Genomic DNA, 20998 nt, shown 5'->3' on the forward strand with positions numbered 1-20998 from the left:
ATCAGATAAGATCAGTTGCTCAGTCGTGTCCGACTCTTTGCTACCCCATGAATTGCAGCATGCCAGGCCTCCCTGTCCATCACCAACTCCCAGAGTTCACTGAGACTCATGTCCATAGAGTCAGTGATGCCATCCAGCCATCTCATCCTCTGTCGTCCCCTTCTCCTCCTGCCCCCAATCCCTCCCAGCATCAGAGTCTTTTCCAATGAGTCAACTCTTCGCATGAGGTGGCCAAAGTACTGGAGTTTCAGCTTTAGCATCATTCCTTCCAAAGAAATCCCAGGGCTGATCTCCTTCAGAATGGACTGGTTGGATCTCCTTGCAGTCCAAGGGACTCTCAAGAGTCTTCTCCAACACCACAGTTCAAAAGCATCAATTCTTCGGCGCTCAGCCTTCTTCACAGTCCAACTCTCACATCCATACATGACCACAGGAAAAACCATAGCCTTGACTAGACGGACCTTTGTTGGCAAAGTAATGTCTCTGCTTTTGAATATGCTATCTAGGTTGGTCATAACTTTCTTTCCAAGGAGTAAGTGTCTTTTACTTTCTTGGCTGCAGTCACCATCTGCAGTGATTTTGGAGCCCAGGAAAATAAAGTCTGACACTGTTTCCACTGTTTCCCCATCTATTTCCCATGAAGTGATGGAACCGGATGCCATGATCTTTATTTTCTGAATGTTGAGCTTTAAGCCAACTTTTTCACTCTCCACTTTCACTTTCATCAAGAGGCTTTTGAGTTCCTCTTCACTTTCTGCCATAAGGGTGGTGTCATCTGCATATCTGAGGTTATTGATATTTCTCCCGGCAATCTTGATTCCAGCTTGTGCTTCTTCCAGTCCAGCGTTTCTCATGATGTACACTGCATAGAAGTTAAATAAGCAGGGTGACAATATACAGCCTTGACGTACTCCTTTTCCTATTTGGAACCAGTCTGTTGTTCCATGTCCAGTTCTAACTGTTGCTTCCTGACCTGCATATAGGTTTCTCAAGAGGCAGGTGAGGTGGTCTGGTATTCCAATCTCTTTCAAAATTTTCCACAGTTTATTGTGATCCACACAGTCAAAGGCTTTGGCATAGTCAATAAAGCAGAAATAGATGTTTTTCTGGAACTCTCTTGCTTTTTCCATGATCCGGCGGATGTTGGCAATTTGATCTCTGGTTCCTCTGCCTTTTCTAAAATCAGCTTGAAGAACTGGAATTTCACATATTGCTGAAGCCTGGCTTGGAGAATTTTGAGCATTACTTTACTAGCATGTGAGATGAGTGCAATTGTGTGGTAGTTTGAGCATTCTTTGGCATTGCCTATCTTAGGGATTGGAATGAAAACTGACCTTTTCCAGTCCTGTGGCCACTGCTGAGTTTTCCAAATTAGCTGGCATATTGAGGGCAGCACTTTCACAGCATCATCTTTCAGGATTTGGAATAGCTCAACTGGAATTCCATCACCTCCACTAGCTTTGTTCGTAGTGATGCTTTCTAAGGCCCACTTGACTTCACATTCCAGGATGTCTGGCTCTAGGTCAGTGATTATACCATCGTGATTATCTGGGTCATGAAGATCTTTTTTGTACAGTTCTTCTGTGTATTCTTGCCATCTCTTCTTAATATCTTCTGCTTCTGTTAGGCCCATACCATTTCTGTCCTTTATTGAGCCCATCATTGCATGAAATGTTCCTTTGGTATCTCTGATTTTCTTGAAGAGATCCCTAGTCTTTCCCATTCTGTTGTTTTCCTCTATTTCTTTGCATTGATCGCTGAAGAAGGCTTTCTTATCCCTTCTTGCTATTCTTTGGAACTCTGCATTCAGATGTTTATATCTTTCCTTTTCTCCTTTGCTTTGTACTCACAGGTATATACATACATTTTTTTCTGAACTAATTGAGAGTAGTTCATCCTTTTACCTCTTAATAGTTCAGTGTGTATTTTCCAAGAATAAAGACATTCTCTTTTATAACCAAATTACAATTTTCAAATTCAAGAAATTTTAATCCATATAATTCCAATTTTGTCAACTGTTCTGATAATGACTTTTACACTATGAAAAATTTTACCCTGTAGAATCAAATCCGGAAGCATGTATTGCATTTCATTTTCTTGTCTTTTTCATGTCCTTTAATCTGCAAAGTTCCTCAGCCTTCTTTTTCATGATAATGGCATTTTTAAAAAGCATTGAGAGTTTTTAAAGAAAATGATATGTTAAAAATACCTTATTATTGAAAAATGACTAAGGTCAGTGAAAAAGAGATGAATGAATGAAAAAATAAGGGGCAGAGAGGTGATTTGGGAGACATAAACAGCTTGAGGTGATAAAGATTCAGTGGGAGGGTGAAAAGGGCACCCACATGGGAAATTCAACAGCATTCAGTGCTGATTTTGTGCGAAAAGTAAAGAAATTAAAGTTTGCTTCTAGCTTGGTCCATTCAATGGATGGTGATAGGATCATAAGTAAAGATTTTGCCTTCTGTTTGATTCTAGGTTGAAGGAGGATAACCAGTTTTGCTTTTGAGTGCTAAGTGGATCTAGGTATCATGCAGTTGGAAATAAGACACAGAACTCTGGTAAGATATCTAGGGTAGAGAAAGAGTACCTGAAGAATAACAAACCTAAATAGCCTATCTTCTGCTTAGCTTTCCCATCTTCCAGCTGAGACTTGTACACAGGAGATGCTTAAGATGGATTGTAGCCTGACAACCATCTCACAGTAGCTTAAAGTGAAGTTGCTCAGTTGTGTCCGACTCTTTGTGACCCCATAGACTGTAGCCTATCAGGTTCCTCCGTTCATGGGATTTTCCAGGCAAGAGTACTGGAGTGGATTGCCATTTCCTTCTCCAGAGGATCTTCCCGACCCAGGAATCGAACCCGGGTCTCCTGCATTGCAGGCAGACGCTTTACCATCTGAGCCACCCAGGAAGCCACCAGTAGCTTAAGGGAAAGGCAAAAGGGTGGTCAAGTTTTCTTCCAGGCAGATGAAGGCTGGGAGGACTCTGGGGATTTCCCTGCAGAATTGAGGAAGCCCTGAGCTGATCAGGGCAGCTCCTCCCTGCTGCAGAGACTCAAATAGGAATTAATAGGGTCCCAGAGGAACAACGCTTTGTACCAGCTTCACAATCCCCCATCCAGAATTTCCAAATCCAGAGAACTCCTATAGAACCTTTCACCTACACTTCTCTTCTACTGTCCTGTCCTGCACCCGCTGAGGGGTTGGGAGGGAGTGTGCAAAAAGGAATCAGACCATCCGGTTGGTCATTTATTGGCTCATCATTTATTCATCTATTCAAGAAATATATAGTGAATGTCTATATAGTGAATGCCAGATGCTGAGCTAGGTTCTTCAAGTATGGCAATTAACAAACATATTTGACATCATCATTGCATTTCCAATCTATCAAGGGAAACATTAAATAAATAATTAACTAAAATTGTTAAGTGCTACAAATGGGGATGTGAGTGCAGTCAGAGTGTGTGAGAGGGAGAGGCCCAGCTTGGTGTAGAGGCTCAGGGAAATCTTCCCAGAAAAGGTGACAGGAGAAGGTGAGGAGGAGGCAGCTGGGTAAAAAGGGTGAGGAAGCAGGGAGGATGAGGTAGAGAGAATGCCAGGCAAAGCAAACTGTATAAAAAGAACCCAAGGCAGGAATGTGGAAGTGAACATTTGCCCATATGTGGAAGTGAAAGTGTTAACTGTGGCTAAAAGGAAGACAGCACCTCACCTGGGGTGAGGTCTTTAAGCTAAGAGATAATCAGCCACTGGTGGGGGGGTGGGGAGGGCGGTTACTGGAAGGATGTGACAGCTACTGCCTATCAGGTCTCTCTGGTTGTGAAGTGGAGAAGAGATTAGAAGATCAAAGGTGAATGTATGACGTGTGCCCTCTTGGGGCACACAGACATTTATTAATAATATAAGAGGTAATATAGAAACATAGCAAATGAGCATGACCCTGAGCAGGGCTGGACCTCCCTGCTCCTGAAACACAGCCTAGCTCCACATGGGTAAGGCCAGGGATTCTAGAAGTCCTGGCCATCTCCAGGGAAGAAAAGGAACAAGACTCCCTCTCCAGGTAAGTCCTCAGGACTGCCTTGACCTCCAAGGGAGAAGAAACCTGACCCCAAACAGTTTGCCTGCTCTCTCTCTCTTTATGCCAGCACATAACACCAACTCCAAAATCTTTCAGCCTGACCCAGGAATCCAACTACTGCTCTATAATCAAAGAATGATCTATCTCTTAGGACCTTGCTCCATATTTTCTGTTTGCACAGTATCTGAATAAAAATCATACTTGAGATGATTTCACCTTTAAATTTATTGCCTATAAATGCTCATCATAAGATGGCTGTGAAGTTTGCATTAAGAATCATAATCATATGTTATCATATATAAACGACTTCACTCAACTAGAGTAGCATTTACTCTGGCATACTTCCATATGCCAAGACTTTAATGCTGCCTGCTGGCAACAGGAACACTGCTGGAATTCATTCTTGAACAGAACTTTTTCTGAACTGGAACTTGACACTAAAAAGCAGTGAAGAAAACTTGTTACCATTCATTTATTTTGGACTTAAATTCAAAGGGTGAGAGGAACGGGAAGGACAATAGTTCTTTGACACAAGCAAGTTAGTAGAAGGCCAAAAATCTCTTTATTAGACTTGATAGCCTGAGGCAGAATAGTCAGGAAAACAATTTTGCAAAGTAGATCTTTGCAAGGGAGGGGAAAGATAAGATAAATATATGTAATGAAGCATATTAAGCAACTGCAAATGTTGTACCTGGACCCTCTAAATTCTAAAAATTCCCAGCTCTTCATTCATGTGGAATTTGATAAAAAAAAAGAGTGATAAAATTATATATTCAGAAGTTAAAGGAACTTGGACATTTGAAGTTGAACTTTTTTGCTTTCATTTTTGCATTTATATGGAAATCATATTCAAATATGACATGAAATGAGTACTGTATTATTAAAGCAGCTGTTATTATTATTCCCAAAATAGTAACAGCCACTTAAAATGTACTACTTGAAACTTACTCTTCAAGCATGATTCTATTATTTCCACTTATTTCCTAACTGTGACTTTGGGCCCCAAAGGACAACAGCAACTTTCAGAAGCATAAATTTAGTAGTTTAGTGCTGAATAAAATGTCTTCCTGGAAGATGTGAAAGTGTGTCTACACTTTACTTTCTTATTACTGTACAGATCTTCCTAAGATAAACTTACACTCTTTTTTTGGACTAAGATTTATGAATAACTGTCAAATTAAAAAGAAATGGTTTGAACAAAAGCAAATTATTAGCAGACCAGCAGATTATTAAAATTCCACAACTGTATTTCCATCTCATGTTCTACATTATGGTTGTCCACAGACAACCACTGCCAAAACACTAGCAGTCTCAGAAAACAGAAAAGTGTGCAAAGCAATTTTCTTTTAGACCATGTTAATTTTACTTTCTGAACTTCAATATTCACAGTATATTATGGAATTTATTTCTCTCCCCACCTCTTCACTACCCACAAATGCGGCACACATTTCTTTTTTCTTCCTTACTCTGTGCACCATTCAACCCAGAAATCTGAAAAGGAGGAAATTCAGAAGCGCAGAGTCTACAAAGCTGACTTAACTTGGCTTATATTCTTAAAAATTTTGGCCTAGAATAGCCAGATATATTCTAATCATAATAGTTATAAGACTCAGACGAGCTCAAATTCTACAAAATCAATGATTTTTCTTCTTTTTTAATGTAAGCAGACTTTCCAGATGAGAGAGTTTAATACTCTTTTAGTTTATCATGCCTTGGGGTCATTTTGTTCCCATAATTTCATAAACCTATAATTACAGATAACTTTTAATTGGTTCAAATTATTCTTAAAACCATGAGAGGGAGAAAAACTGCTAGTTGTTCCTCAATATTCAGCCCTTCCTTCTTTCCCCAGAATTTTAGGTGAACACAAAATCACTTTATCTAGAGACTCATTTCTCTAGCAAACCAAGTTTTGCCATTGGCATGTGAGTGGATATGACTGTGGGATTTTTTCGGTCACATTAGAAAACTGCTTTACTTCCTCGTTACCTATATTTATTACTTAATAATACTTACTTAGAGATACCAAGGGGACATTTCATGCAAAAATGGGCTCGATAAAGGACAGAAATGGTATGGACCTAACAGAAGCAGAAGATATTAAGAAGAGGTGGCAAGAATACACAGAAGAACTGTACAAAAAAGATCTTCACGACCCAGATAATCACGATGGTGTGATCACTCATCTAGAGCCAGACATCCTGGAATGTGAAGTCAAGTGGGCCTTAGAAAGCATCACTACGAACAAAGCTAGTGGAGGTGATGGAATTCCAGTTGAGCTATTTCAAATCCTGAAAGATGAGGCTGTGAAAGTGCTGCACTCAATATGCCAGCAAATTTGGAACACTCAGCAGTGGCCGCAGGACTGGAAAAGGTCAGTTTTCATTCCAATCCCAAAGAAAGGCAATGCCAAAGAATGCTCAAACTACCACACAATTGCACTCATCTCACATGCTAGTAAAGTAATGCTCAAAATTCTCCAAGCCAGGCTTCAGCAATATGTGAACCGTGAACTTCCTGATGTTCAAGATGGTTTTAGAAAAGGTAGAGGAACCAGAGATCAAATTGCCAACATCCGCTGGATCATTGAAAAAGCAAGAGAGTTCCAGAAAAACATCTATTTCTGCTTTATTGACTATGCCAAAGCCTTTAACTGTGTGGATCACAATAAACTGTGGAAAATTTTGAAAGAGATTGGAATACCAGACCACCTCACCTGCCTTTTGAGAAACCTATATGCAGGTCAGGAAGCAACAGTTAGAACTGGACATGGAACAACAGACTGGTTCCAAATAGGAAAAGGAGTATGTCAAGGCTGTATATTATCCCCCTGCTTATTTAACTTACATGCAGAGTACATCATGAGAAACACTGGGCTGGAGGAAGCACAAGCTGGAATCAAGATTGCCGGGAGAAATCTCAATAACCTCAGATATGCAGATGACACCACCCTTATGGCAGAAAGTGAAGAGTCGAAAGCCTCTTGATGAAAGTGAAAGTGGAGAGTGAAAAAGTTGGCTTAAAGCTCAACATTCAGAAAACGAAGATCATGGAATCCGGTCCCACCACTTCATGGGAAATGGGGAAACAGTGGAAACAGTGTCAGACTTTATTTTCCTGGGCTCCAAAATCACTGCAGATGGTGACTGCAGCCATGAAATTAAAAGACACTTACTTCTTGGAAGGAAAGTTATGACCAACCTAGATAGCATATTCAAAAGCAGAGACATTACTTTGCCAACAAAGGTTCATCTAGTCAAGGCTATGGTTTTTCCTGTGGTCATGTATGGATATGAGAGTTGGACTGTGAAGAAGGCTGAGTGCTGAAGAATTGATGCTTTTGAACTGTCGTGTTGGAGAAGACCCTTGAGAGTCCCTTGGACTGCAAGGAGATCCAACCAGTCCATTCTGAAGGAGATCAGCCCTGGGATTTCTTTGGAAGGAATGATGCTGAAGCTGAAACTCCAGTACTTTGGCCACCTGATGTAAAGAGCTGACTCACTGGAAAAGACTCTGATGCTGGGAGGGATTGGGGGCAGGAGGAGAAGGGGACGACAGAGGATGAGATGGCTGGATGGCATCACTGACTCGATGGACGTGAGTCTGAGTGAACTCCGGGAGTTGGTGATGGACAGGGAGGCCTGGAGTGCTGCGATTCATGGGGTCGCAAAGAGTCGGACACGACTGAGCGACTGAACTGAACTGAACTGAGTACTTAATAATTTACAAATTGATATCGTCCAGGCAAACCAGGATGGTTAATCACCATGTCTGGACCTTTTACCCAAACCCCAATTACAAAGGTTTAGCAAGAATTTATTAAAAGGCTGATGGTCACAGACCACATCTAAATTCCAGAGAACTCCATCGTGGTGGGAGACGATTCCTTATGAGACCAAAGTTGCTAGAGAAACTCTGCCTCTTCCTCCAAGTCACCTTTTCCCGGGTTTGACAAAAAGTGAATTTGCTGGAAATGGTCCAGATAATTTACCCTAAGAAGATTCATAAGCAGAGCCTTGCAAGGAGATGGGAGAACACATCTGAGAAGGAAATGCAATTCTGTCATCTTGAAGCATGTGCTGTTGTTGTTTAGTCACTCAGTCCTGTCTGACTCTTTGTGAACCCATGGATTGTAGCCCACCAGGCTTCTCTGCCCATGGGATTTCCCAGGCAAGAATACTGGAGTGGGTTGCCATTTCCTTCTCCAGGGGATCTTCCCTACCCAGGGATTGCATTGACAGGTGGATTCAACCCAAGGATCAAACCCATGTCTCCTGCATTGGCAGTGTATTCTTAACCACTGAGATACTACAGAAGACCAAAGCATGTGTAGCTAATCAAATAATCCTAAAATATCACCTGTCAAAGGTCTGGAGCCTCCCTGGTGGCTCAGACAGTAAAGAATCTGCCTGCAATGCAGGATCCCTGGGTCAGGAAGATCCCCTAGAGAAGGGAATGGCTACCCACTCCAGTATTCTTGCCTGGAGAATTCCACAGACAGAGAAGCCTGGTAGGATACAGTCCATGGGGTTGCAAAGAGTTGGACAAGACTGAGCGAGGAACACACTTATTATAGGTCCTCAGTGTGGTCATTAATTATTTACAATCTACCAAAATTAGTGTCTTAACCTGTGTGCCCCCAGAAGCTGACCCTGGGTCAGGTATTGGACTGCAAGTAGTTTATTTAGGAGATGATCCCAAAAGGCACTAGTGACAGGCTGGGGAAAGAGAAGAAGGAAAGGAAGCCAGTATAGGCGTGACGATAAGCAGGTTACTCACAAAGGCAGCTGGGACTACGTCCCACTGGGACCTCTGAGTGATTTTCATGCATCAGAGTTGTTCTCCACCAGAAAGGAAAGGAAGCTGGGATGTTTATCCCTCCAATTCTCTAGCATTTTGGCCTGGCAGTAGGAAGCCTTCAGCATCATTGAAACAGTGAATGTCCAGGGAATGTGGACAGAATGTAGACCAACAATCCTGCTATAATGGACCATCCAAATTATATCCTGCGTCTTACCACTTCTTATCTTTTCTACAGTGACAACCCTAGTCCAAGCCAATGTCAACTCTCTCCTGAAATGCTGCAGCTGCTTCCTCATTGGCGTCCTTGCCTGTATTCTTCCACCCCACCAAATCCCCACAAAACAGCCCAAATGATTTTTCCAAAGCATGATTCCAATTATATCATCCTTACTCTGCCAAAAATGCAGAGATTACAGAACAGAATCCAGCTTCCATACAGACTTCAAAGCCTTTTGCATGATCTTCTGCCCCACTATTTCTGACCTCATCCCCTCAGCAAAGTTAGTTGACTACCCAGTCACCCACTCTGTGTTGATTAGCCTTGTCTCAACCTTTGTTCTGTTGTTCCTTCTGTTAATATTGCTCTTTTCAGTGGATCACCTTCTAACCACACAGGTATAACTCAAATATCACCTCCCACAAAGGCCTCCTCTTGATATCTTAGCCCTAATCACCTTATAAACTGCCTTTCCTTAGAGCATTTATCAGTCCCCATAATTATCTTTTTATATGCTTTCATATTTCTTGTCTGCACACAAGAAAGTAAACCCCTGACAGTCAGGGATTTGGCATGCCTTATTCAAAGCTATGGGGCTTCCCAGGTGGTACAGTGGTAAAGAGTCCGCCCACCAATGCAAAGAGACACAGAAGATGCAGATTCAGTCCCTGGTTTGGAAAGAAACCCTGGGAGAGGGAATGGCTACTCACTCCAGAGTTCTTGCCTGGAGAATTCCATGGACAGAGGAGCATGGCGGGCTACAGTCCATGGGGTCACAAAGAGTCAGACATGACTGAGCAGCTGGGCATGCTCGCAGGCATTCAAAGCTATATCCCCAGTACCTAGAACATACTAGGGATTTCAGAAATATTCGTCACTGAAAAAATGTTTCCAAGGTTAATGAGGTTGAATGAAAGGGCCCCTCTGTCTTATACATTGTAAACATAACTTCAATATACCCTGTTTATCGTTGGTCTACAATAATAAAGAAGAGATGGTTTGCTAAGAAAAGGCAAAACTGGTGAGATTATGGAAAATTTTTCATCAGTGGCGTCCCAGTTAATGGAGTTCTACTTCTGAAGAGGTTTTTAATGATAATGTTCTAGCTATTTTTAGAAAGAAAATAAAATGACAACTTCCAATTTTTCTTTTTCCCTTTAAGTAAACCCATTTGTAGCTTTCAGTTAAAATTGTTCTGTTCCAGGGTTTAGTCATGCATTGAAAAATTACTGAAACTAACAACATCAGAAAACATAACAATTTCCAGGAGGTAAATTATTGCTTTCTGAAAATCTAAAAGCTTTTCTTGTTTAAATATTTAAATTAAGGTGGTTATATTTTATTTTCCATGTGGTATTTCCTGCCTTCTCTTTCTACACATTGGCTGATTTAGTCATTAGATCACATCTCATCTTATATAAAGACCCTGAAATTAAAAAATGTTTGGGATAAAGTCAGCAAATTTTAAACAGGAAAAAAATAAATGCACACTGTCAGGGTTCAATAGGATGCTGATGGCAGAACACAACACTCCACGGTGAGAGTCAAAGCCCCTCACATACAGCCCCCACATTCCAACCTTCCCCCTCCCCCTTCTTCCCCTGCCCATGCCACTGACTTTGTCTATACTTGCTCATCTCCAATGCTCTCCTCTAATGCCTTTTGTCTTCCTTCAAGTCCCAGCCTGTGTCCCCTCTTCTATAAAGCTCTCTCCAAACCCCCCAGGGAATCACTAGGTGCTTTTTTTTTCCTGTGCTGAGTGCTCAGCTTGTATTGGGTAAAACATGCCTAATGTCCCCCTTTTCAAATGCATTGTAATGTCCTACCTCCCACTGGATAATCTCTCAGGGCAGGAACTGTGGCTTTATCCTGGAATCCTCCATTATATTTTACTGGGAAGTCTCAATGTGTGTGTGCGTGTGAGCGTGCATGCTGAGTCATGTCTGACTCTTTACAACCCCACGGACTGTAGCCTTCCAGGCACCTCTGTCCATGGGACTTCCCATCCAAGTCTCAATGTGTATATGTATGTGTGTAAGTGTGTCTGTGTGTGTGTGTGCTTGTGCTCAGTTGTGTCCGATTCTTTGTGACCCCATGGACTGTAGCCTCCCAGGCACCTCTGTCCATGGGACTTCCCAGGCAAGAATATTGGAGTGGGCTGCCGTTTCCTACTCTAAGGGATTGAACCTGAGTCTCTTGCATCTCCTGCATTGGCAGGCAGATTATTTACGACTGCACCACCTGGGAAGCCCAGGAATAAATAGTGTTCTTTCAACATACTCCAGGGTTCTGAGAGAGTATGTTCTGCATACTGCAGAACGACAACAGCTGTTGTCGTTGTTCAGTTACTCAGTCATGTCCAACTCTTTGCGACCCCATGGCTGTAGCATGCCAGGCTTCCCTGTCCTTTGCTATTTCCTAGAGTTTGCTCAAACTCATGTCCATTGAGTAGATGATACCATCCAACCATCTCATCCTGTCATCCCCTTCTCCTCCTGCCTTCAATCTTTCCCAGCATCTGGGTCTTCCAATGAGTCAGCGCTTCGCATCAGTGGCCTTGGTAGTTGTTAATAAAGATGGGATGGGAGGAGATTGAAGGAGAGACTTGCTATGCTCCTGTCTCCTCCTTTTCTTTATATTCTCCTGGTCTCAAGATGGGGCCAGAGCCTAGTGGAGTCTGGACTGAGGTTCTGACTTGCTACACTACCTCTAACACCACAAGTAAGATACTAGCTCGCAGGTCTTTTAATTAACATCTTCTACTTCCTTTTATGAATACCTTTTATGAATATTCTCTCATCTATTTTCAGTCCTCAAGGACTCTTGTACCCTAAAGCTATACACCTTTTCTTCTACTGACTTTAATAATAGTAGAATAGGGCTTTCCTATTCCTTAACACTTCTAGATTCCAAAGTTCAACCTAAGAAGGTTGGTTTACAGGTTATTTAAGTTACTTAAACTAAGGTACTGCAGAGTACATCATGAGAAACGCTAGACTGGAAGAAACAAAAGCTAGAATCAAGATTGCTGGGAGAAATATCAATAACCTCAGATATGCAGATGACACCACCCTTATGGCAGAAAGTGAAGAGTCGAAAGCCTCTTGATGAAAGTGAAAGTGGAGAGTGAAAAAGTTGGCTTAAAGCTCAACATTCAGAAAACGAAGATCATGGAATCCGGTCCCACCACTTCATGGGAAATAGATGGAGTAACAGTGGAAACAGTGTCAGACTTTATTTTTGGGGGCTCCAAAATCACTACAGATGGTGATTGCAGCCATGAAATTAAAAGAAGCTTACTCCTTGGAAGGAAAGTTATGACCAACCTAGATAGCATATTCAAAAGCAGAGACATTACTTTGCCAACAAAGGTTCGTCTAGTCAAGGCTATGGTTTTTCCTGTGGTCATGTATGGATGTGAGAGTTGGACTGTGAAGAAGGCTGAGTGCCGAAGAATTGATGCTTTTGAACTGTGGTGTTGGAGAAGACCCTTGAGAGTCCCTTGGACTGCAAGGAGATCCAACCAGTCCATTCTGAAGAAGATCAGCCCTGGGATTTCTTTGGAAGGAATGATTCTGAAGCTGAAACTCCAGTACTTTGGCCACCTCATGTGAAGAGTTGACTCATTGGAAAAGACTCTGATGCTAGGAGGGATTGGGGGCAGGAGGAGAACGGTACGACAGAGGATGAGATGGCTGGATGGCATCACTGACTCGATGGACGTTGAGTCTGAGTGAACTCCGGGAGTTGGTGATGGACAGGGAGGCCTGGAGTGCTGCGATTCATGGGGTCGCAAAGAGACGGACACGACTGAGTGACTGATCTGATCTGATCTGAAACTAAGGTACGAACATAGGAGTGTTCCTATTTTAAACGAAATTCTAATAAATTCTTGAAAGCTACCATTTTAGGCTAACTGCAGCACCCTGCTTCTAAGCCTTCTTTCATATAAAATAAACTTTTATGAAAAACAGACATACTTAATAACTATTCACTAATTACTAACTTGCATATTGTGACAACTTGCATATTGTGACAGTTAATTTTATGTGTTTTTGGATGCAGTGCCCAGACTAAATACTGTTTTTGAGTGTGTCAGTGAAGGGTATTTCTGAATGAGATTAACATTTGAATCAATGAACTCAGTAGACTGCCCTCCCAATGTGAGTGGGCAGCATCCAATCCATGGAGAGCCTGAATAAAACAAAAAGCAGAGGAATTCGCTCCTTTTTCTCTGCCTCATGCTTGATCTGGAACATCTCTATCTCCTTCCTTTGGACTGGGATTCACACCATCTGCTTCCCTGGTCCTCAGGCCTTTGGATTCAGACTGAATTACAGCATGGGCTTTGCTGGGTCTCCAATTTGCAGATGGCAGATTATGGGACTTCTCAGCTTCCACAATCACATAAACCAGTTCCCCCAAATAAATGTATCTATAGCTAACTCCTGATATTGTTGTTACTCTGGAGAACACTGACTAATACAGATGTATTATAAATAAAAATTACTATCAAATAAACCACCAAGGTCACTTCTAGCTCACTGGTTAAAGCAACCAATGCTCCATAAGACAGAGGTTCATCTCCATGTATTGAGTTTCTGATTGAGTTCCAACTATTTCAAATTACTCTCTAGTCTATTATTGGCCTCATCTTCCAAATTTAAGCAAAAATAAAAAGCCTTCATTTACCTTGAACTCTGTCACATTTTGAGCGTTTTTGCTTCAGCCTTAAATACCAGTCCAAAAAATTAACATAACAAATGTGTTAGTTTTTTAGTGTTTTCTTTTTTTAATGACTACTAAACTCTGTATTTGATCATATAAAGTAAAATTACTTCATGATTTTATGAGAGGGTTTTCTTCAATGCAGTTTGAAAAATATTTTAAATTAATAATGTAAATCTTATAATGTCACTAGTTCTCTTTAAAGTTGTAGGAAGAAGTTAAACATCACTTTCCTTTTCTCATCCCCATTTCCCTGGAGACCATCACTGTTGGCAGCTGCGTACACATCCTTTCCAAATATTTTCCATGTTTAGATAGATATATGGGTATCAATGTCATTTATTAAAGTATAATTATGCTACATTTATTGACTTACAATTTTTTTGTATGTTTCTAAATTAACACAGATACTTTCCCAAGTGACTATTTGGGATCTATTTTATTCTTTCTGTTATGTAACATTCAATTATTTATATATACCATAATTTATACACCTTTTCTTCTACTGACTTTGTTTCATTTGTGTGGGAGGAGCTCATGCAATGGACTGAAGGTTTGTATCCCCTAAAATTCCTATGTTTAAATCCTAACCCCTAAAGTGATGGTATCAGGAGGTGAGCCCTCTGGATGGTAATTAGGTCATGAAGGTGATGCTCTCATGAATAAGAATGTTGTCACTGTTTAGTTGCTCAAGTTGTGTCTCACTCTTTGCGACCCCATGGACTATAGTCCACCAGGCCCTTCTGTCCATGGGATTTCCCCGGCAAGAATACTGGAGTGCGTTGCCATTTCCTTCTCCTAGGGATCTTCCCCACCCAGGGACTGAGCCCAGGTCTCCTGCATTGGCAGGAGATTCTTTACCGCTGAGCCATCAGGGAAGCCCGGGTGAACAGCATTACTGCCTTTACAAACGTGACTCCAGAATGCTCTTGCCTTCCTTCCACCATATGAGGATACAATGAGAAATCGGCAGTCTGCGAATAGGAAGAGGGCTCTCACCATGTTAGCATCCTGATCTCATACTTCCAGCTCCTAGAACTATAAAAAATAAACTTCTATTTGCAAGCCACCTAGCCTATGGTACTTTGTTATAGCAGTCCAAATGATTAAGACATCTGGTCTATCCCTACTTTATTAAGAATATATGATTAGGACTTCCTTTGGTTTCATTTCTTACAAACTTTCTTCCTTCAACCCACTGTCTCCCTCAATCAATCACATTATTTTCTGAATGGCCAATTATGAAAGAACTGGCCTCACATACCAGCCATATTTTCTTCATTTCTCATTCATTTCTCAACCCTGCATCCTGCCCCTATGAAATTGTTCTTGCTAAAGACACCCATATCCACACAGCTGCCCAGTTCAGGAACTTTTCTTCCCAGTCTTCATCTTACTCAACATGGCTGCATCCTCTTAATCCTGGTTTCCAGAAGTCCTTTCCTCCCTTGTCTTTTGGGATAACATTCTCTTCTGGTTCTTCTCCTACATCTAACAGCTATTTCTCCGTTTTCTCTGTTTCAGTTTTCTCTGCTTGTCAACCACATTACCTGTCTCTGTCATGTCAGTGTCCAGAGTTCTATTCTTGGCTCATCATTTTTCTCCTTCTACATGTCTTTCTGGTGTTCTCATCCTCTCTGATAGTTTCAACTATCAGCTATACACTTCAGTTCAGTTCAGTCACTCAGTCATGTCCAACTATCTGCAACCCCATAAACTGCAGCACGCCAGGCCTCCCTGTCCATCACCAATATGCCAAAGATGTCCAAATCTACCTTTGGACCCCGCTGTTCTCCTGACCTACAAAGGCCCAGATTTATCTTTCAGTATCTCCAAAGAGGTACCTTAGATTGACAACAAAACTCTCTTGTCTATAGCTGGAAAACTCAGCAGTGGCCACAGGACTGGAAAAGGTCAGTTTTCATTCCAATCCCAAAGAAAGGCAATGCCTAAGAATGTTCAAACTACCGCACAATTGCACTCATCTCACATGCTAGTAAAGTAATGCTCAAAATTCTCCAAGCCAGGCTTCACCAATACATGAACCGTGAACTTCCAGATGTTCAAGCTAGTTTTAGGAAAGGCAGAGGAACCAGAGATCAAACTGCCAACATCTGCTGGATCATCGAAAAAGCAAGAGAGTTCCAGAAAAACATCTATTTCTGCTTTATTGACTATGCCAAAGCCTTTGACTGTGTGGATCACAATAAACTGTGGAAAATTCTGAAAGAGAATGGAATACCAGACCACCTGACCTACCTCTTGAAAAACCTATATGCAGGTCAGGAAGCAACAGTTAGAACTGGACATGGAACAACAGACTGGTTCCAAATAGGAAAAGGAGTACGTCAAGGCTGCATATTGTTACCCTGCTTATTTAACTTATATGCAGAGTATATCACGAGAAACACTGGGCTGGAAGAAGCACAAGCTGGAATCAAGATTGCCGGGAGAAATATCAGTAACCTCAGATATGCAGATGACACCACTCTTATGGCAGAAAGTGAAGAGGAACTCAAAAGCCTCTTGATGAAAGTGAAAGAGGAGAGTGAAAAAGTCGGCTTAAAGCTCAACATTCAGAAAACGAAGATCATGGCATCTGGTCCCATCACTTCATGGGAAATAGATGGGGAAACAGTGGAAACAGTGTCAGACTTTATTTTGGGGGGCTCCAAAATCACTGCAGATGGTGATTGCAGCCATGAAATTAAAAGACGCTTAATTCTTGGAAGGAAAATTATGACCAACCTAGATAGCATATAAAAAGCATAGATATTACTTTGCCAACAAAGGTCCACCTAGTCAAGGTTATGGTTTTTCCAGTGGTCATGTATGGATGTGGGAGTTGGACTGTGAAGAAAGCTGAGCGCCAAAGAATTGATGCTTTTGAACTGTGGTGTTGGAAAAGACTCTTGAGAGTCCCTTGGACTGCAAGGAGATCCAACCACTGCATTCTAAAGGAGATCAGTCCTGGGTGTTCATTGGAAGGACTGATGCTGAAGCTGAAACTCCAATACTTTGGCCACCTCATGCGAAGAGGTGGAAAAGAGGCTGACTCATTGGAAAAGACCCTGATGCTGGGAGGGATTGGGGGTAGGAGGAGAAGGGGATAACAGAGGATGAGATGGCTGGATGGCATCACCGACTCGGACATGAGTTTGAGTAAACTCCGGGAGTTTGTTATGGACAGGGAGTCTTGGCGTGCTGCGATTCATAGGGTTGCAAAGAGTTAGACATGACTGAGCAACTGAACCGAACTGAAGTGAACTCATGATTTCTCCCCTCTTGTCAAAAACCTGATCCTCTGCCTATCTTCCATAACTTAGTCACATTTCCACCCATCTTTGCAGTCCAAACTTAAAAAAATCAATTTTCTTCAACTCCTTCCCATTTTTGTATCTGTTTTTATCACTTCTTTTACTGTTTCTCTGAAGTAATCCATTCTGTTATTACCACATTTCTAAAGAAATATTCGTCAATCCTTGTCTGAACCATTACACTTCACAACTGATATCCTAGCCTTTAGCCACACAACCTTCAAGTCATTTTATAGCCAATTAAGTTATTATCTGATATAATGTATGTTGCTGCTGCTGCTAAGTCACTTCAGTCGTGTCCAACTCTGTGTGACCCCATAGACGGCAGCCCACCAGGCTTCCCCGTCCCTGGGATTCTCCAGGCAAGAACACTGGAGTGGGTTGCCATTTCCTTCTCCAATGCATGAAAGTGAAAAGTGAAAGTGAATGTTAGTCCCCTGTTTAAAGACCTCTAACATCTCCTAACAGTCACAGGATTTTAAGATGCATATAATTATATAGACTATATGAATATAATAACACATATTACAAACACATACACACACAAGTACATAAAAGGCTGTTAGTCATTAGACTTCATTTTACTGAAGCATCACCCCTCACTAATTGTCCTCTTTCAGTCACTCCTCAAGCTGTCTGGGCACTTAAGTCCAGGTCTTTGCTCAGGGTATTTCATCAGCTTGTAATTCTCTCTCTCTCCCTCTTTCTAATAATCTGATTTTTCTACTAGGACTCACCTCAAAACTATTGATATCTCCTCTGTAATAGTTCTCCCAGCCCTCTTGTCAGTTATGGGAATACAAACTTTAAGTTCTGTGCATTCACAGCCCTTAGCTCACACCTCTCTTGTTCCATTTATCACCTGGTATTGTAATTATTTGTTTCTCTATCTTCTCCACAATGGCATAAATCCCTAATGAACAAAGTTCACATCTTTGTATCCTATTACACAGCACTGTGTCTTGCACGTACTATACACCAACAAATATATTTGAGTTTACTATTTGGAAAGACCAAATAGTGTGGCCAGGTCTCCAGCCTGCGCCTCCCGTCTACTGTGCTCCAGATGACAGTGCAGATCACAATGGTGACTAGATAATTTAGCAAATTTAGGTGGGGTGCTCTGTTTACTTTGTTGTATTAGTAACATAGTTCTAGGATCAGCATTTCATCAGCAATTTCACTGGGGATGAACCCAGAAAACTTTCTCTCTTTGGAAGAGAAGAAAGCAGTTAAGATGATCATGTTCAATTTTTAGAATCAGGGAAATGTTTTCAATGAAAGACTACATAAGGGCAGATGAAATGCTAAGTGGAAAGGATGCAGATTATCTTCCTTTTCTCAGAGTAAGTTAGCATTACTTCCAAGTTGGACTTCATGTATTTCTTAACAAATCTTGATTTTCAAAATTTCCTCCTGAGTACAGACAGTAAAAACTAACGAAATATTTATTGACTAGAGCTCTCTGGGATATAGTAGAGGTCAGGGAGGCCTGTTGAGCTGCAGTCCATGCAGTTGCAGAGTCAGACATGATTTAGCAACTGAACAACAGCAAGAGCTCTTTTACCCTTAAGTTCATTCATCACAAAGGAACTCTTTGAACTTCAAATCTGAGAATCTGGAAATACTGTTAAGTTAGATATATCAGCAGTAGCAGGAGGTACTGTTTCTTAAATCTGTCCCACATTTAATAAATGCTTCCATGGAGGGCACTTGTCTCCTAAAAACCGTATGTTCTGTTTAGATTTATACAGTATAGTTTTCATGGCTGTTTATGGTCGATTTCAGCATGGAATCATTCAATCAATGCAGTAAACACTGCAAGAAGATCCTCTGACTGCTAGGCATGGAAAATGCAAACCCTGGCAAAAGCAGTTATCAGCAAACAGGCAGTAGTCCTTAAGTTCCCTGGTTACTGCCTAAGATTTAAAAAAACTCAGAAAAGTAACATAACATAGTAGAAAGAGCTTTGAAGACAGGCAAACTGGACTTATATCCACACTCCATTACTTACTAACTATATAACCTCAGGCAAGTCACTTGACCTCTCTGAGTCTTCTTATCTTTTCAATAAGATGAATTCTACCTATGATCAAATCAATGAATGATAGTCACTTTCCAACCTTCCACATTTTAAAAACAGATGTGCATAGAATGACTTGTTTACAAACCAAAGGAAATTTTAATATACAGTCTTAGAGCCAAAGAATTTATAAGGCAGAAGTCTCAGCTAACAGATGAAGTGTTAATGAAAATCAAAGTATTAAGTTATATACTATAATACAAACTTTTCATATTGAATTAATTTTTATGCTGAAAGTAGTAAATGACTGATGAAACTTGTTTTAAAACTTGTTTATTCATTATGACAGTCTGGTTGTTCTAATAAGGCTCTTTCACCTTGGGACTGTATTTAAAAAAATAACTAATATTTTTGTAACTTATATATGAGCTCTAGAGTTTAATTAATAACCACAACACAAATTCATGGGAACAATATTTAAAGAGTTTATCTAGAAAATGCAAAGAAATATTTTTCCTGTATATGAAATTTCTTAACCTGAGGCATTTGAGATGCTAGATGCTTTCAAATATAAAAATCATATTTATTAAAGGGCGTTACTGTCAATTTTTGGTACTGTACCACACAAATCACTATGATTCATATTAATTTTTAAAATCTATATAATTATTTCCATTAATTGTTTCACATATTTTCTTTTCATTTTATCAAAAATGTTTTTCACCTTACTAAAAATACAGTAGGCGGTCATTCATCAGGCACACATTTTTGGGTTACTTAAATAATTAATGTAATTACACAAATTTTTCAAGTAATTCTGCCTGAATTTGATTCATTTAGTTTCAGTACTTTATCTGAAGGGTAATGGCTCACTTTGGCAAACTATTTTAAATCTATAAGCTTTATAGTAAGGGATTTGGATTGCATAATATTTGGATTATCTTTTTGGTACTAAGTGAGCCAGTAGACGAGTACTTCTGGTGAGAATGCTTACTCCCAGAGTAAACACACAAAATTTTTGTTAAAAAATAAATGTCAATTGAAAACATTAATTTTAACAAATAATTTTTCTTAAGATCTTTATAAAACATAAGTCTGCAATCTCTGTGGTATGGCATTTTAATTCTAATCAGCCTTTTTTCTACCACCTGAAGGTACTGTATGTCTAGAACAGCACTGACCAATAGAACTTTCTTCCATGATGAAATGTTACACACGGTCCACTGCAGTAGCCATTAGCCAGATGTTGCTACTGAGCATCTGAAATGTGGTGTGACTGATGAACTGAATTTTTTATTTTAATTAATTTAAATTTAAAGAGCTACATGTGTCTACTGACCACTACACTGCACAGTGTAGGGCTAGAATGCATGTTGAAATAACCGGAGCAAGCAGTGGACCAATATGCTTACTATGTCCTCATGCCCCATCTCCTCAAGCTCTTTAACTCTTATCTACCCACAGCAGGATACAAGTTAAGTCTCGTTTCCTCCTTGAAGCTTTCACTGACCACTCTAATACACATGCATGTCTCTCTCTTCTGAACTCCTAAATACTTACGTGTTTTATAATGGAATTTAGTACCTGGTTATACACCACGGACAACAGTTTACTTTTAATGTATGTAAACTTTAGCATAAAAACAATACAAATAATAGTACCAGCTTTTATTCATTGAAAGGTTATAATGTTAAATATTTTATACACATCTTATTTCATCTTTTTAAAATAATTTTACTTATTTATTTTTTGGTTGTGCTGGGTCTTCTTTGCTGCACAGACTTTTCTGTAGTTGTGGCAAGCAGTGGCTACTTTCTAGTTGCGGTGTGCGGGC

General features: G+C 40.5%; 1 non-coding gene across 1 annotated transcript; it reads right to left on the minus strand.

The window, feature by feature from the left end:
- Positions 1 to 2841: 2841 nt before the first annotated feature.
- Positions 2842 to 2913, minus strand: TRNAC-GCA (transfer RNA cysteine (anticodon GCA)). The gene has a single exon. It is a non-coding gene; the product is annotated as a tRNA-Cys (tRNA).
- Positions 2914 to 20998: the final 18085 nt, after the last annotated feature.

Source organism: Bos taurus, chromosome 9 (assembly GCF_002263795.3).
Source record: "Bos taurus isolate L1 Dominette 01449 registration number 42190680 breed Hereford chromosome 9, ARS-UCD2.0, whole genome shotgun sequence".
Lineage (NCBI taxonomy): Eukaryota > Metazoa > Chordata > Mammalia > Artiodactyla > Bovidae > Bos > Bos taurus.